Source organism: Mus caroli, chromosome 10 (genome assembly GCF_900094665.2).
Source record: "Mus caroli chromosome 10, CAROLI_EIJ_v1.1, whole genome shotgun sequence".
NCBI classification, from domain to species: domain Eukaryota; kingdom Metazoa; phylum Chordata; class Mammalia; order Rodentia; family Muridae; genus Mus; species Mus caroli.
The window spans coordinates 17,122,068-17,128,615 of record NC_034579.1 but is presented as its reverse complement, the minus strand read 5'-3'; positions in this window follow the sequence as shown (position 1 = coordinate 17,128,615).

The window sequence follows — 6,548 nt, the reverse complement described above, 5'->3', positions numbered from 1 at the left end:
GGTTGTTTTGATTTGCATTTCCCTGATGATTAAGGATGTTGAACATTTTTTCAGGTGTTTCTCTGCCATTCGGTATTCCTCAGGTGAGACCTAATTAGGAATCTTAGTGACACTACACTCAAGATGAAACTGGAATGCCCTGTCCCGATAGAGGTTTTGGTAGAAAGCACTTCTCTAGGACAAGAACAACTCAAGGCCTTGAAAGAGCAGTCTCTTTGGAGGCCTCCTTAAAGCATGAACAGTGGGTTTCTACAGGAAACCCTTGACTGGGGATTCCTTGGGGCTGAACACCAAGGCCTGTGTTTGCCATGTGAGTTGGCTCCAGGTCGCCGCCTCACCTTCAGATACTGACCAATTCTCCTTCCCTGCTGTCACCTCCAGGTGACTGTGTTTTATTTTCCTGTCGTGTGATACAAGAGAATACCGAGGAGCAGAGCTCCAGGGCTCCAAGTTCCAGGGCTCTCCAAGCTCCAGGGCTCTCCAAGCCAGCAGGAGGAGTCCGATGCTCTAAGGATAGCGCTATCAAGGAGGGAGCGTCTGTGAAGAGTTTCAAGACAGCATTTCACCTTATGAATTTGCCGTGGTCCTTCCAAGTTGGTGAGTTGATCTAATGATGCCTTAGGTCAAACGGGAATTTGTTGTCCATTAACAGAATAATTAACTGAAAGTATAATTCATTAGCATTTAGACCCCATCCCTTAAATATATAATGCATGGAAGCAATTTAATTTTTTTCAAAAATATTTTTGTTTATTTTTGAAACTGGAATTTAATTAGTTTCTTCCTTCCTTCTCCTCCCTGTGAACTCTCCTATGCACTCCTCTCTCCTCTCCTTCAAATTCATGGCCTCTTTATCTTCAGGGTTATTGCATGAATATTAAGGCTTTTAGAAAAAGGGACTCTTGAGTTTTCTATCTATCTCTTTCCTCCTCTGTCTAGAAAACTTAAACATTTAGAAATGCCCTTATTTGAATTCTTTTACAAGTTCACATTTCGAGTTTAAGACTTTAACAAGAAACACAAACACCTTTCATAACTGACTACCTGAACTGAAGACAAATTGAATCTAAAAGTCTTGCTGCCCTGTAGAGATGGGGGCATTGATTGGCTCTTCTAATAATTTATTTCCATATCTTCCCCATATCAATAAGGAATTTTCCTGTTTGGAAAGAATGGAGAGTGACGGGGAGGATCTTGTTCTGTTAGTAGTTGTTGAGGAAGTCACAAAATATTTTGACTAGTTTGCAAACATGGGTGGCAGGGGTTGGGGCGGGGTGGGGTGGGAAGGGCAGGCAATGCCTTCCTCATGCAGACTGTTAAGGGGCTTAAGTTTGGTAACGCATAGGAAAGTTCTCTAAAAAACCACTCTGTGGTGGCAATGGCAGTAATCAGGAGGGTGAATCAAGGTGACTCTCCTGGCTCAACTGTATCTAGCTCCTCTTGCCTGTTAGGACAGACAGGCATCCAGGAACCAGATGTTGGATAAGTAAATGCAGATGCACACACACGCACGTATGCACACCTAAGAGCAAATAGATGTGCAAAAGTCTTCAAGGGTCCCACATTTACCACATTTATTCTATTTTACTTATGTTTTCAGCACTGGGGACTGAACCCTAGGCTTTGTGTATTCCAAGCAAGTGCTCTACCAGTGAGCTACACCCCCAGGCAGAGTGTCCAAAATTATCAATGCGTTTAGCAACATAGTTGGTTTCAGCTCTTGATATGCAATAGAATTAACCATCCTCTGTATCCAGTTGTTAAAACTATCCTACACGTGCACAGAAATGGCAGCTCCTGTGGCTGTTGTGTTATTCACGTCTCCCCTTTTGAGTCCTGGCTGACTAGATTAGTCATCATACGTACACACATGCATAATGCATACATACACGTTCGGGTCACGTTATGGATGTTTACTTTTGACTGTGAACAGGTTGAGAAGATGCAGATTTGTCAGGGTGTTACCTAGTGTCTTAGTCAGGGTTTCTATTCCTGCACAAACATCATGACATAGAAGCAAGTTGGGGAGGAAAGGGTTTATTCGGCTTACACTTCCATGCTGCTGTTCATCACCAAAGGAATTCAGGACTGGAACTCAAGCAGGTCAGGGAGCAGGAGCTGATGCAGAGGCCATGGAGGGATGTTCTTTACTGGCTTGCCTCCCCTGGCTTGCTCAGCCTACTCTCTTATAGAACCCAAGACTACCAGCCCAGGGATGGTCCCACCCACAAGGGGCCTTTCCCCCTTGATCACTAATTGAGAAAATGCCTTACAGTTGGATCTCATGGAGCCATTTCCTCAACTGAAGCTCCTTTCTCTGTGATAACTCCAGCTGTGTCAAGTTGACACAAAAATAGCCAGTACACCTAGGAAACGCCTGGAGTTGCAGTTGTGAGTGGCCCTGCCACGGAGCTGTGGGCAAGGGGCTTAGTTGCAGGGTTTTAAAGCACAGTGGCCCAGGCCTGTAATCCTATAATTTGGGAGGCTGAGGCAGGAGGATTTCAAATGTGACGTCTGCCTGGACTGCATAGTGAGACCTTTCCTCAACAAAACCCAACCAAGCAACCAACCAGATCTTCATGCTTGCTTTTGAACAACCCTCGGATTCTCACTCCATTTCCAAGGTGGTTTTAGATGAGCTCTGGAGGGAGACCTTCATGTGAGAAGGAACTGACACACAAAAGCTTTCCCTCTACTTACTGTGACTTTGTCTTTCCTGGGCTCTGGGCAGGTCTGGTTCTCCTGTCTATGGAATGAAGAACTCTGAATTCTCCCAGGAAATGAATAGGTCTCTGTACATTTGTACAGCGTAGCTCCCACTTTTCAGAAGTGGTAGTTCCACTTTCCCAGCACAGAGTCTCTTTGACTATGGATTGTGTGCGTGCATGTGTGTGCCTGACCTGTGGGTGTTTGCGTGTGTGTACTCAGCCATGTGTGCCCTTGTGCAGGCTTGAGGTTGCCATCTTCGTCAATTATTTATCTCCCTTATATTTCGAGACATGCTACCTCACTGAATCTGGAGCTAAGCATCTCAGCTCCATTGGCCAGCCAGCAAGTCTGTGGGATCCACCTGGCATGGCTTTTATGTGGATGCTGGGGTATTGGGGTATGTGTGTGTCTACATTCAGGCTTTTGAAGCAAGCACTTCACCTACTGAGCCATCTCTACCTTCTGACTCATTCCTAATATCCATCATGATACCAGCAGCATCAAATCAGGCAGAGATCATTCTATAGTTGTTGGACAATGGAAAGGGTCTCATTGTTAGGATCCATTGTAACACACACACAAATACACACACACACACACACACACACAAATAAATAAAAATCACACTTCTGTGTAGCTTCACATTTCAGAAGGGAGTGTTATACAAACAGAGGTGGTTATGTGAACCTTATTTATATGAAAAGGAGCTTTCTAAGAGGCCTCCAAAATGGATTCAAGTCTCGCATAAGATAGTCCCAGTCTGCAGCACATTTGTGGGCGGCTTGGGCAAATCGGATCCAACGCTAGGGAGCTGTCCCTATCAGGAAGACAGACACACACGGCAGACTTGGGCAAACCAGGTTCATTTCTTGAGTCCAGAGCATTTCTAAATTCCTGGTATTTTTGAGACTGAAAGGGGGGCAAAATGATCCCAGATACAGGGCACACTGAAGTCATATTTGGGAAGAAAAACTACCTTCCCTTGGCATGCTTGTGGGCCAGCGACCACTGTAGTGTTTTAACAGTCTGTTGCAAGCACAGTGAATGTTTCAGTTTGCCAGACCTGTCATGATAAATTAATTACAGGATGTTGCAGAAATGGCCAGGCTCCAGCAGCATCTTGCATGGTTTAATATAGACCCGTTTCCCCATTTCAATGTATTTGTGGTTAGATAAATCCTCAGAAATTTACAGCTGCTATAGACTAGTTTATTATGTAGTCTGCCTGCACACAGGAGAAGTATAATAAGAATTTGATGTTCTTAAAGTGCGTAAATTTGACTGACATTCCTTTACCACATGAGATACTTCACTGCATCAACATAGAGCTCTCAGCATCGTCTTGTGTGTAGCAGTCAGGGCTGGGTGGCAGCGCCACTGCCTAGCTGCCCTTCACACACCTCACATTAATAGTTCAGAAAAATTATGTGAGGCATTTATATTTGTCCACATCCCTGTGAACAAATTTAGCACCCACAAAAAAGCCAACTGATTCTCTGCTAAAAACACCAAAAACTGAACTGAATCTGCCAAGCTTTTCTCCAGGGAGCCTGCTTCCTTCAGTCTTCTGCCTGGGTTTGTTTTGAAGGTTCAGTTGCCTTCTCTACTCTTTCAACAAGTCCCCTTCCTTGATGTCTTACTGTTTGTCCCCTTCCCACTCTTACTTTTCAGCAATCTGTCTCTATCCCAAGATCATCTGAGAAATTGTCCCTTGATCGGCAGTTGTGAGTTTATGCCTGTAAGAATGTCACTCTTACGTTTTCATGTAATGATAAGCCCTCTCCATCCTGGAGAAGAACCAAACGAAGAACTAAGAAATGACTTAGACTACGCCAGCACCGCTGATCATTACCCGTGACTTTTACACTGAAGTAGGCTAGGAGTTAAGCCATTTTGACCTACGCAATGAGAGTTGCACAGGGAATTACAAATCCTGACACACACGTCTCCTATAGATCGAAGAAATAAGGCTGGAGGTTCTTGTTAGTAAACATCTCTTCAACTTTCTGAAGCAAAATTAGAAGAGGGAGGTGCTCCCAGCCTGCCCTTAGATGTGAAGGGGATCTAAAGACGCATTCTCGGCGTTTACAAAACAAGTGTTTTTTATGTTCTCCGGTTCCCGCCTTAGCTTAAAGATCTCCCTATTCAGTTTAATAACTAGAGCGGAAGGCTAGATGAATGAGGCGCCTCATTACTGACTTTACTTCCTGGGTCTCCGCAGAGAGGAGCTGTCTGCTTTTGCCTAGTTAGCCCATTGTTAATCCTAAGCGATGCTGACATTCCGTTCTCCCTCAGATAATTGGGTCCATCCATAGACTGAGTTCTTCAGTCAACACAGCCTTGTGATTGACACTCTGCCTGATGTTTGTATTATCTTGTACATGACTGGAATGGCGGCTTTTCTGTTTCATGAGTACAATGTTACTGTACATGTAATTAGTTTGACTCTACAGAACCTGTTTCTTCAGGAGACCTAACAACTGTGGTACGGAGTGAGGTGTTCCTAAGACTCATTATAGAACATACAAATGACCAGCTTTAGAAATAGTTTTCACTTTGATATATACAAATTTCTAGACCTGGGTGGAGCGTGGTTTTAGTCACAGGGAGTACACTTTAAACTCTGACTGTTTTGTTCTCTGCAGCATGTGAGGATTTGCGATGGACTCCACTTCTTCACTTTATAGCCAGTATGGGCATTTACAGGCTGAGTGCACGTGGACAAGCAACTTAACTTTCAGAGCCGTGTAATACTTACTTGTAGAGCAGGGAAGTTTTGTGTAGCTCAAATCTGATGCAAAAATAAATGGAGATTGTGTAAAAAAAATGAAGATCTGAGAAATATTTTCTGTAATCAAGTTCAATTGGGTAAAAACTGTTAATAAAATGTTGATTTAAAAATACTTGTACAAGGCCAGGCAGTGGTGGTGCACGCCTTTAATCCCAGCACTTGGGAGGCAGAGGCAGGTGGATTTCTGAGTTCGAGGCCAGTCTGGTCTACAGAGTGAGTTCCAGGACAGCCAGGGCTACATAGAGAAACCCTGTTTCAAAAAAAATAAAAATAAAAATAAAAAAATTGTACTATTTCATTAACACATAGGGACTTCAGCTGGAAATCAATTAAAATATATTAAAAAATCATTAATTTTTATACTGTCCTTACCTTTTTAATAATACTTAACATATGACAGAAGTAACACATTTACCTTTAACATGGTGACTTCTGGGTACAGTTGTATTGAAATTCTTTAAGAGATGTCACAAATAAAATTTTACAATAATGTATAAAGTCAAGAACATGTTTTTATGTACCAGAAACTATGCACAAAATTTTGTATGTTTCAGGTGTTAGCCCTTTAAAATATCAATTTCAGTTAAAAGTGTATATTTTATATCAAAAATTTGCATTTGTAAGATTCCATGATTTAAATGGAGTAGGTGGGTGTTTCCGCTGTACACAGGCACATCCACACACATGAAAGCCTGTCTATACACGTGTTTACCACACAGCCATGGGAACAGTATCTTGGGTTTTTATTATTAGAGTTTTGCAACTATTATTCACAGTGTAGTTTTGATACTATAGACACCGTGATACAGAGATAGTGTCAAACTGTTCATCTGAATAGTGTGACAGCATTCCATAATTTCATAATAGTTACTAAAAGACATGAGCCAAGTGGATGTGGCGTCTTAGGTCCTGCAGGAGTGTAGTCAGGACCTATGTCTCCAGCATATGCTGAAGACACCTCTCAGGTTTTCATGAATGGAACCCTAGACTCACACTGGCCAGCCTGAGGAGAGCCTACTTTTCCTGGTACAAAGACACATCTGTGGTG